The sequence below is a fragment of the Oncorhynchus nerka genome, linkage group LG20 (genome assembly GCF_034236695.1).
Source record: "Oncorhynchus nerka isolate Pitt River linkage group LG20, Oner_Uvic_2.0, whole genome shotgun sequence".
NCBI classification, from domain to species: Eukaryota; Metazoa; Chordata; class Actinopteri; order Salmoniformes; family Salmonidae; genus Oncorhynchus; species Oncorhynchus nerka.
Window position 1 is genome coordinate 72144947 of NC_088415.1, and position 12488 is coordinate 72157434.

The 12488-nt window shown below is 46.2% G+C and overlaps 1 protein-coding gene across 7 annotated transcripts in view; it reads left to right on the forward strand.

Moving 5' to 3' along the window:
* Positions 1–12488, forward strand: part of LOC115103082 (E3 ubiquitin-protein ligase RNF220-like) — a 194510-nt gene that overhangs the window by 81378 nt on the left and 100644 nt on the right. The gene's annotated exons all lie outside the window — the stretch shown is intronic.

Genomic DNA, 12488 nt, shown 5'->3' on the forward strand with positions numbered 1-12488 from the left:
TGGATGGCCCTCTGTCTGTTAGTCAGGCCTCTCCCCCAGGCAGCACCAGCCTGGCTCCTCTTCCTGCAGCCTTCTCCCCTGCCTGGCCCCCCGTGTTGTGACTCCTGACAAGTCCTCCAATTTGCTCAGCTGTGTGAAAAGGCAGAGAGGCCATTGATATCTTCCCATTTATAAATGATCAGGCCCTGGGCTCGTGTTTCAGACCTGGTGGGCCCTGGCTGTCCCCCTGAGTCCCTCAGCTCCTCCAGCAGAGATCCACCCCCCACCTTTCACACTCAGATCACATACCAACTGCCTTTGCGACTTGCTGGCTACCACCACCCTGCCTGCCACACAATGAAACCCAGAGTAGCGGTCATTGATCTAGTCCCTTCTTAGATTTAACGCAGCTCCATCAGTTAGAGGAGCAGTGGGGGACCGTGTGTGTCTGTCTTTGTGTGTGCCTGCATGTGTGTGTGTGTGTGCATATGTGTGAGTGTGTGTGTGTGTAGCAAGGAGGATGAGGTAGCAGCAACACATTTAGCCCTGACATTAATGAAGGTCGAAAGGATACCACTGTCACCCTCCATGAACAGTTAGATAATGCGCTTTATTGGAAATATTAAGACCATAGCACTGCCAATATACTAAAAAGCAAATTATTCTAACATTAATCAATATAATCACCTCACATGGAGAGGATGCTGTGTCAGGAGGAATGAGATCTCCATCGATTGGATGTACTTTCATGGTTCCTTCCTTCATATTCCTCAGCAGTAAGCAGCAGGTACCAAGGCCCAGAGGCCTTCAGTTCCCGGGCCTGATACGATACACACACTCAGCTATCAGTTTTCATTTCACACCTAACAATGCAGAGTTACATTGTGAATAGCAGTGTAGGCTGTGCAAAATCACATTCACATAAAATGCTTCACAATTTAAAAAATCTCATCAAATGTCGGGGCTGAAGGAATAACAACAGGCTTGGATGTTGGATGGAGACAGTGAGAAAACACATCCAATGTGGCTTGTTCATTTTTCTAGTTCCTGTCTGTTGGACAAACACACTTCTTTCTCCATCAGTCAGTCAGTCTCATCCCCCCTCCACTCATCCACTGCCCACCATTTTCCCTGCCATGGTAGATTCCTTAAAACCTGATCCTGGCTGATTTTCAGGCTTTCCTGATCGATTTTCCTGGGTGAAAATAAGAGGATACAAAAGCATGTTAGACGCTCTGGAATCAGATCCAATCCATTAGGGGGGGGGGATCAATACACAGAAGGCAAAAGGGAGAAAAAAGAGCTGTTAGTGTTGACAAACCAAATAAATACAGATGCGCAAGAGAGGAGAAATTAGATTACTGTCAAAGAATCTAAGCACAACACTTTTAACCCCTAACCTAACAATCTGTGTTTACACCGCAGCACAAGGGCGAGGGAGGGGATGGGAGGGGATGGGAGAGACTCGAGAGATCAGACATGGGCTATAGGCATGCTGTGGTAGCCAGCAGAAATGTCTGGTCCTCACATGATTTTACAACCTCCCAAGGGATACTGGGTGGCATTCTAAATGCTAGTATACTACATTTACATTTTAGTCATTTAGCAGAAGCTCGAAATCCAGAGTGACTTACAGGAGCGATTAGGGTTAAGTGCCTTGCTGAAGGGCAAATCAACAGATTTTTCACCTAGTCAACTTGGGTATTCGAACCAGCAACCTAATGTAAAACATGTTTATTTAAGTTTGATATTAAGTGTTAAAATGTCTGTTAAAATGATCTAAATTGTATGTGTGTGCAAATTCATGCGTTTATCCTTGAGACATTCTAATACTGCTTTTCTCTTTTGTCTTCTCTTTTTTCAATGCACCCAATCTCCATGAATCCTGGGTCTTACTTTCAGGTAAGTCAATCTTCTTATCTTTTGATTTCTAAAAATACAATGTGGTCAAAATCATCCAATAAACCTCTTATGGATGACATCGACATTGTTCTGTCTGGGAAGAAAATCTCAATTAGTTCTTACAATGTCAAAAGCCACATACTCACACTCCATGAATTATGATGGTCTACATATGGGTATTACAAAGTACGAGCCGCCACCCAATTACTTCACAATATATGTTCTACCAGCCAAGTTCGTTCTGCTAAGTACATTTTTTAAAGTGTTAGCAGAGTAGTGAAAATGCAACCTGTTGAAATGCAGACACTATTTTCTGCCTCCCTCCCTCCCCCTCCCCTCTTCCTATGTAATCCCCCCTTTCATAATTCCCTGGCAGAAATACATAGCCTTGGTCTGCTTTCCAGATGGAGCCCCATGCAGCATGGTAAAAACCTGGCACCGCCAGTTTCCCCCACCTTCCCCCACTGCCCCCTCTGCTCCCTGCTTCCAGTCACAAAACCAAGGGTAGTAGTTGGTAGTGGCACCTTTATTGCTCTCTTTAACTGTAGACAACCATCAGGGTGAGGGGACTAGATGGTGGATCTAACTACAGTCCTCAGAGCCCTATGAGAAGCCCCATGTCTGAGGTCAGGTATCAGGGCTGATAGCTAGCTGAGGCCCTAGGTCTGAGTGTCTGAGGTCAGGTGTCAGGGCTGATAGCTAGCTAAGGTCTGAGTGTCTGAGGTCAGGTGTCATGGCTGATAGCTAGCTGAGGCCCTAGGTCTGAGTGTCTGAGGTCAGGTGTCAGGGCTGATAGCTAGCTGAGGCCCTAGGTCTGAGTGTCTGAGGTCAGGTGTCAGGGCTGATAGCTAGCTGAGGCCCTAGGTCTGAGTGTCTGAGGTCAGGTGTCAGGGCTGATAGCTAGCTAAGGTCTGAGTGTCTGAGGTCAGGTGTCATGGCTGATAGCTAGCTGAGGCCCTAGGTCTGAGTGTCTGAGGTCAGGTGTCAGGGCTGATAGCTAGCTGAGGCCCTAGGTCTGAGTGTCTGAGGTCAGGTGTCAGGGCTGATAGCTAGCTGAGGCCCTAGGTCTGAGTGTCTGAGGTCAGGGCTGATAGCTAGCTGAGGCCCTAGGTCTGAGTGTCTGAGAGGTGAGGTATTGGGGCTGATAGCTAGCTTTACCCTTCATCTCTAACACAGAGAGGATGTTTACTTTACTCATGAGGCTGTCTCCAGGTCAGGCTCTTGCAGGATCAGTTGAAAACCTGTCACCCTCCCTAAGCGTCTGTCCCTCTCCCCCCTAACTGCCCTGTCACAGTGGACGAGGTGCCACTCAGGTGATTCCTATTGATTTCCACTACACAATCGTGTCCTCTCCAGGTGTAAACAAGCTGGGTCATATCGATGGCACTTGAATGTTCAGGGTTCTCTGGCAGCACACCGGGTCAATAGCAGCCAATCCTCAGAGAAAAGAAAGGGTGTGGAATGTGTCCCAAAAGGCACCCTATTCCCTATATAGTGCACTACTCTCTATACAATGCACTACTTTTGACCCAAGCCCTATGGACCCTGGTCAAAAGAAGTGCACTATATAAGGAATAGGATGCCATTTGGGACGTATCCTTTGTGTTTTAGGATGGGACTTGGAGGGTGGGTTCCTAGACATTCATTTTCTATTGGTGGGTAATTACATTTGACCAATCGTTATGCATTTATTTCCCTTTGACTTCCCATCACAGAGATGTATTTTTGAGATGTGTGTGTTCTTCCGATCCAACATCATAATTATCGGATGCATGATTCCAGTATTCAATAGCCATGTTTTTAAAGTGTGATGATGACATTATGGGATGTGGGAATTAGATTTTAGACCTTGCTTTGATATTCAGTTTCCTCCTCCTTTCTCTCCCAGCCCCTCCTTTTATGTACAGTACTATTATGTCTTCATGATTTGTGCAAGTATATGATGGTAGTCATTAATAACCCTAGTTGATAGGGGCTGACATATAGCTCAGGAAATACATACCAGCATGTAATTCAAGCAAGAGCCATGCCCAGAGTCGGAGAATGAGGAACTATTGTCAGTCTCCTCTCTCTATCTCCCCACAACCCCTTGTCAAGGAGAGGCACAAAGTAAGATCACGACACTATAAATCAACTTATTATAAATCAACCTGAATTAACATGCTATACCCCTAAAGCATCTCACTCATTCAAATCAGATATCGATTCAAATACAATCATTGCTTTATGCCATGTTTTTCATGTAGCTTGACAGATATGGATATTTCTGACTTTATCTGAGCGAGGATAAGACACAGGTCTGCCTGCCTGGTCTGAGAGTGACGGTCTCTACTCTGTGTGTGTCTCTCTCTGCCTGGCTCTGGCTGAGAGCCTGGAAGCAGCCCTGTCAGCTCTGGAAGTGATATTGGCAGCCGCAGCAGTCACACAGCTTTTATTTCCCCTCCTCTAACTGCTAATTGGCAGCTGAGGCGGCGAAAGCAAGGCGAGGGGGGTGAAAGAGTGAAAAGCTATTAATGTTCATAATCATTGGGCCAAGTAATAGTTATCAGTGTTTTAGGGGTAATATTATGACCATGTAACGAAGGGCTTGATTACTTTATTAGTCTCTTCAAGTCATTCTGCTATCGCTTACCAACTCAACCCTCAAGACCCATCAGCCCCTCCTCCCTGCCATACCCCATGAAGAAATCAAATTATGGGGACTGCACGTTTAAATCACAGACCCTGTACCCCAAGTGACATAAAGAATGACCACTGGGGGTTATTCAGAGTTCAGGCCAGATAATGAAACAGGCAGAGAGGTAATAGCATGAGGAGTAGGTGTTCTGAATATGGGGGGGGGGGTTAATAAGAGGGGTTCATTTAGAGGGTATCTACTCCATCTGCCCCCTACATCACTTTTCACTTTCAACCACTAAAACACTCTCTCTCTCTCGTGATCTAATAGAGATGGACAGTTCCTTCTCTTTTCTTTATTTAACATTTAGCAAGGGGAAAAAATACTACAATATTATACATTTCGTGAGTTACATTGTGTCTTGAATTTATTTCAACCGCTTTGTAAAGGGTCTCTTTTAGAGCAATCCTCATATAAATGTGTTCATCTTTTCATTTGTCTAGAATGAGTGTAATCAGTGAGACATCACCTACACACACTTCAAATAGCTGCAGTTTGATCCGCACCATTAGACACACAACGCCTCTCCACGAGAAAGCTGCAGTATTGGCTGGTTAGCAGTAGATAATGATGTTGTTAAACACATGAAAAAACTCATTTGAAATGTCCAATCCAGTCATAACAATTTTAGCTGAAGCAAAGGGCAGTTGGTTTTCTCGTGGCAGCACCAAATGTTTATGGAGTTTGCAGGTGTACTGCTCCTGTCCTGTCACTGTTTACATGTCCAGTCAGTCCCCCCTTCTCATGTTATAGGGCTCTGATCCCTCATTACGGAATACCTCCGCTCTCCGTCTCCTGTTGACTGCTTCTACAGGAACAACATTGTGTCACCTCTGACCTCTCCCCTGGTTACTTCACTACCTGTTTACACTTTCCACCACTGTCTGTGAGGCTAAACGAGCTCACAGAGGTCAACCTGAGGGGGCGGGCAGACTGAGGCATAGTTTGTACTACTGCAATTAGAGCTCTAGTTAAAGGGAACAGTCTCAACTGCTTTTCAGCCACAACATCCCAATGTGAATGTCCCTATAGTGCCTAGTTTCATAGAATTGCATATAGACCAGGTGAATTATAGAACCTCTATGACCTAGTCTGTGCTGGACTTGGTCGTCCACTGAGTCACACTGATAGCTACAGACAGTCTAGCTTTTTGGATGGTTCTGCATGTGTATTATTCAGTGGCACATCAGAGCAATGCCTGTCTGTTGTATATCTTTATTTAATGTCCAGGGGTCCTTAGTCCATCCATTTGACCTTGGACTTCATGACCTCTGACCCAAACACTAAATTGGGCTTTCATTTCCCCGCCTCTGTGACCAAACGGAAATAAAAAGCCCATTACAGGGTCTGTATCTCGCAGGCTGTGGCCGGGCTGTTGTTGACTGTCTTTTATGATGGCTGGGGATGAAGCTGATATCTCCATTTAGTAGCAGAGGCTCCCTCCCTCCAGCTCCCACCCTCCCCGTGGTGCAGCTAAAGCCCCGTTCGCTGCCCCAGTCCAGGCAGCAGGCAGCAGAACGCCAGCCGGGTGATTAGTAGTAAAGTTTTAATGGGGATCCATACATATGTCTGGCTGTCATTTTTATGAGGACGTTTATACAGGCACGCCTCCGATCAAGCAGCCAGGACCCTGGGCCTGGACCTGAGCAGGCACTAGTCGCCCCACTCCCCCTCTCCTCAGTCCCCCTCAGTCTCCCATCCTCCAGCACCAGAGGGTCTGTCTCTCTCCCCCGTGTTAAAGAAGCGCCCCTCCCTCCCCTGGATCACATGTGACAGTTACAGTATAGAACACAGAGGAGAGGGCCCTGGGCTGGGGCATGATATGACATTTGTGGGTCACTAACCCAGAGGTCTATTAGCTACAGGTACACTAACCCAGAGAGCTATTAGCTACAGGTACACTAACCCAGAGGGCTATTAGCTACAGGTACACTAACCCAGAGGGCTATTAGCTACAGGTACACTAACCCAGAGGGCTATTAGCTACAGGTACACTAACCCAGAGGGCTATTAGCTACAGGTACACTAACCCAGAGGGCTATTAGCTACAGGTACACTAACCCAGAGGGCTATTAGCTACAGGTACACTAACCCAGAGGGCTATTAGCTACAGGTACACTAACCCAGAGGGCTATTAGCTACAGGTACACTAACCCAGAGGGCTATTAGCTACAGGTACACTGTAATCTGTTGCTGGCAGCCAATACTTAACAAAATGGTCAATAGTAATAACAGCTTTTAGTTTATTAGAAACCTACTGTAGGCATATCTTGTGAATGCTTCAAAACTAATTAGATCATTAAGAATCAGGATTCATATGGATATTAGTTTGATTGTTAAAGGGCTTTCAGTTATATAACATGCATTTGAAGGACATGTCACATGTACAGTATGTTTAGCAGCGTTCTGGAAAAAATGGTGTTAAATACAGGGCTGGATGAAGACGTGAGAGATATCAGTTCCCAACTGATAACCGAGGTCCATCAACCACCGTCCTGAGATTATAATTATGATACACCATGCAGCGAGGGACATTCAAATCTCAGGAACAATCTCTCCCACAGATACAATAAGATGATAAATACTACTTGAGCAGGACTGACAGTCCCAGTGGACTTCAGCCATTATCAGAAGGTGGATTGCCATGAGTGGGCAGGTAGTTAGTTGATCAGGGTTATGACAAGAGGATCCAAAGTCCTCACCCTCCAATAAATACCTACCAACTGCATGCGTCCCAGCAGGTAGAAGGGAGGGGACGTATCCCAGTTCCCAGGCTTCTTATCAGCCACTATGTTTTGCTAAATTATCTAAAGGAGGTTGGAGGTGCCTCTCTGAGTGTCTAGGGGCACAATCTTAGTAAATAAATGCAGTTGGAGGTCAGAAAGGCAAAGGGTTCTAAAAAGGTGAATTTGCAGTTAGGGATCGAGGGATCGATATCGCGGGGTCACCCTCCTAACAAGTGGAGTAACAGAGTTAGGGCCTGTCACACCTGCACATCAGGGGCCTGGCCGTGGCCCCAAGAGAGCTGACTAATGGGCCCTAATGAGAGAAGATGAGAGGCAGGAAAGTCCTTTATACTGAGCTGGGGGCCGCAACGCCTCGCTCCGAGGTGACCCTTTACAAGACTAACACTGCAAGCCTAACGCAATTAACACCGGTGAGTGTGGGGTTAAGACAAGGTTGCCATTGGGATAGCGATGGCAATGGCTTTATACCTCGCTCTGAGCCCGGCAGCAGGGAGAGAGGGAGAGAATGAAATCTACCTCAAATTGAATCACTGGGGGAAGGTGATGGGTCCCACAAGGTCCACCACACACTCAGCCAAGCAGGAAGACACAGTGACAGTCTTAACTGAAGAGGACAAGGTCAGCGTTGACCACAGTGAGGATGGAGTCCTCCAATCAACAGCTTAATAATAGGACACATCACTAGAAGGCTGGGGGCTATTACACTGAGCATTTACATCACCGTTTGTTTGCTATAGAACTGTATGTATCGACCTCAGTCTTTTTTAGACAACGTGCAGACAGCCAGAAATCCTAATTCCTCAAATAGGAACTTGTGAATATTGGTCTGGCTAATGCCTAGATTAGATCACCTCATGCACCGAAGCAGACAGCAGACATTCTCTGGAGTCGATACCCATATTCGCTCTAACAGATATGATCAGTAGCTTCACCACCAAGCTCTACGGACCACTCTCAGAGCCTTACACTGCATCCCAAATGGTACCCTATTACCCCCTATGGGCCATGGTCATAGTAGTGCATCATGTAGAGAATAGGGTGCCATTTGGGTCACGGTTTCAGAAACAAGCCCTTCAGCAGCTTACATTTATCAGGGTTCTGCTATGTATCGACCAGGCGTCTCTCTGGCCTCACAGAGGACGCAGATGTTCGGGCTATTAGCTCCTTTTGTTTGTTTTGAATGACAATAGAACAGGAATTGGCTCATTTTTATCTTATTGTCGGTAGCTCTACCTCCCTTGTGGCCAGGACAAAAACCAATCCTAATTTGGTTAGATTGGCAACATCAGCTTTTCTAATGGTTTTGAGGGACCAAAATATGGTGACATGTAATGTACACACACACACATGGAGGGAAGCCATTAAAAGCAAGGCAGGCAGCCGCAACCGAAGATCTTCTGTTAGCTAACTGCTGCCCATGGCTCCAGCCTGAGCATTAGAGAGGCCTGTGATTGGTTTGAAATTTATGGCGGACATAAGTGGATTTGATTGATAGGACTGTTTAAGAGCAGTCTCTGCCTGACGCAATTGATTTTATTCATACAGAATGACCCAGGAGATGTCTTTAACCCCACCGCCACAAGCTGTTATTCACAAAGAGTCTCAGAGTAGGACTTGCCTCATAGACAGTAATACGATTATATGGAGGAGGGGGGATTGATCCTAAACTCAGCAAAAAAAGAAACGTCCCTATTTCAGGACCCTGTCTTTCAAAGATATTCGAAAAAATCCAAATAACTTCACAGATCTTCATTGTAAAGAGTTTAAACACTGTTGCACATGCTTGTTCAATGAACCATGAACAATTAATGAACATGCACCTGTGGAACGGTCGTTAAGACAGTAACAGCTTACAGACGGTAGGCAATTAAGGTCACAGTTATGAAAACTTACGACACTAAAAAGGCATTCTACTGACTCTGAAAAACACCAAAAGAATGATGCCCAGCGTCCCTGCTCATCTGCGTGAACGTGCCTTAGGCATGCTGCAAGGAGGCATGAGAACTGCAGATGTGGCCAGGGCAATAAATTGCAATGTCCGTACTGTGAGACGCCACGTGTAACAACACCTGCACAGGATCGGTACATCCAAACATCACACCTGTGGGACAGGTACAGGATGAAAACAACAACTGCCCGAGTTACACCAGGAACACACAATCCCTCCATCAGTGCTCAGACTGTCCGCAATAGGCTGAGAGAGGCTGGACTGAGGGCTTGTAGGCCTGTTGTAAGGCAGGTCCTCACCAGACATCACCGTGTTGCCTTTGGGCACAAACCCACCGTCACTGGACCACACAGGACTGGCAAAAGGTGCTCTTCACTGAAGAGGTGCAGTTTTGTCTCACCAAGGGTGATGGTCGGATTTGCGTTCATCGTCAAAGGAATGAGCATTACACCGAGGCCTGTACTCTGGAGCGGGATCGATTTGGAGGTGGAGGGCCCGTCATGGTCTGAGGCGGTGTGTCACAGCATCATCGTACTGAGCTTGTTGTCATTACAGGCAATCTCAACGCTGTGCGTTACAGGGAAGACATGATTTTGACCCCCCCTTTGTTCAGGGACACATTATTCCATTTCTGTTCGTCACATATCTGTGGAACTTGTTCAGTTTATGCCTCAGTTGTTGAGTCTTGTTATGTTCATACAAATATTTACACATGTTAATTTTGCTGAAAATAAATGCAGTTGACAGTGAGAGGACATTTCTTTTTTTGCTGAGTGTAGATCAGCACTCCTATGAATAAACGCTTTTTGAATATGTGCCCAGTCCCGTGAGGAGGTATAACTGATAACTTGATACTACCCATCAAACCTTTAGTCAGCATCACAATTATCCTCCTTAACCTCACCATTCAGCTGAGAGTGTGATACAAGAGAATCTATCAATCATTGCTGTCTCAGTTGACATGTTAATTAGGGGCTGTGGGTCAGGACACTATCCACTCACAGTAAGTATCAAGACATATGAAAATGAGTAAGCATAATGTTATTGTAGATCACTGTGCTATGTCCAACCCACTAATCTATTTCACAATAAGCTGTGATAGTGTGTTGCATGATGTCAGACCTGGATTGCATCCAAAATGGCACCCTATTCCCTATATAATCCTTTACTTTTGACCAAAGCTAGTGCACTATAAAGGCAATAGGTGGCCATTTGGGACTCAGGCCTGGTGTATACTGTAGAGGGCTCTGTGAAGAATGCCCAGCAGAATCCAGGAGGCTTAAGCTCAGGAGAGAAACCTGATCTGTCCCAAGCAACCTCTCTAACATATCCTGTCCTCCACAGACCTCTCTGTAATGATGCCCTTTGACCTCTAGCACATCACTGCACTCCGCTCTGGGAGTATGAGTGTGTGTTTAAATCCCCTCAACTAATCAAATAAAAAACAATTTTATTGGTCACATACACATATTTAGCAGATGTTATTGCGTGTGTAGCGAAATGCTTATGTTCCTAGCTCCAACAGTGCAGTAATATCTAACAATTCACATCAATCTAAAAGTAAAATAATGGAAATAAGAAATATAGAAATATTGGGATGAGCAATGTCGGAGTGGCTTTGACTAAAATACAGTAGAATAGAATACAGTATAAACTGTACATATGAAATGTGAAAAGCAGCATGTAAACGTTATTAAAGTGACCAGTGATCTTTGCAGCCTTTAAGGTGCAGAGATTAGTAACCGGATGGTTGCCGGCTAGTGATGGCTATTTAACAGTCTGATGGCCTTGAGATAGAATCTGTTTTTCAGTCTCTCGGTCCCAGCTTTGATGCACCTGTACTGACCTCACCTTTTGGATCTTAGTGGGGTGAGCAGGCTGTGGCTCGGGTGGTTGATATCCGTGATGATCTTTTGGGCAGGCCTCACCACCCTCTGGAGAGCCCTGCGGTTGCAGGCAGTGCAGTTGCCATACCAGGCTGTGATACAGACCGACAGAATGCTCTCAATTGTGCATCTGTAAAAGTTTGTGAGGATCTTAGGGGCCAAGACACATTTCTTCAGCCTCCTGAGGTTGTTGCGCCTTCTTCACCACACTTTCTGTGTGTGTAGACAAATTCAGATTGTCAGCGATGTGTACACCAAGGAACTTGAAGCGTTTCACCTTCTCCATTGCAGTCCCATCGATGTGGATAGGGGCGTGCTCCCTCTGCTGTTTCCTGAAGTCCATGATCAGCTCCCTTGTTTTGTTGATGTTGAGGGAGAGGTTATTTTCCTGGCACCACTCCTCCAGGGCCCTCACCTCCTCTCTGTAGGCTGTCTCATCATTGTTGGTAATCAGGCCTACTACTGTTGTCTTGTCTGAAAACTTTATGATTGGGTTGGATGCGTGCATGGCCACGCAGTCATGGGTGAACAGGGAGTACAGGAGGGGGCTGAGCACGCACCCTTGTGGGGCCCCTGTGTTGAGGATCAACATGTTGTTTCCTACCTTCACCACCTAGGGTGCCCGCCAGAAAGTCCAGGACCCAGTTGCACAGGGCGGGGTTCAGGCCCAGGGTCCCAAGCTTAATGATGAGCTTGCTGGTCACTATGGTGATGAAGGCTGAGCTATAGTCAATGAACAGTATTCTTACATCGGTATTCCTCTTGTCCAGATGGGATAGGGCAGTGTGCAGTGTAATTGCATCGTCTGTGGATCTAATGGGGCGTTATGCAAATTGAGTGGGTCTAGGGTGTCAGGTAAGGTAGAGGTCATACGATACTTAACTAGCCTCTCAAAGCACTTCATGATGACGGAAGTGAGTGCTACGGGGCGATAGTCATTTAGTTCAGTTACCTTTGCTTTCTTGGGTACAGGAACAACGGTGGACATCTTGAATAAAGTGGGGACAGCGGACTGGGATAGGAAGAGATTGAATATGTCCTTAAACACTCCAGCCAGCTGGTCTGCACATGCTCTGAGGACGCAGCTTGGGATGCAGTCTGGGCCGGCAGCCTTGCGAGGGTTAGCACGCTTAAACGTCTTACTCACGTTTGCCAAGGAGAACGAGAGACCACAGTCCTTGAGAGCGAGCCACATCAGCCACTTTGTTATCCTCAAAGCGGGAGAAGAACGTGTTTAGCTTGTGCGGGAGCAAGACGTCGTTGTCCTCAATGTGGCTGGTTTTCCTTTGTAATCCGTGATTATCTATAGACCCTGCCACATACGTCTCGTGTCTGAGCTTTGAATTGAG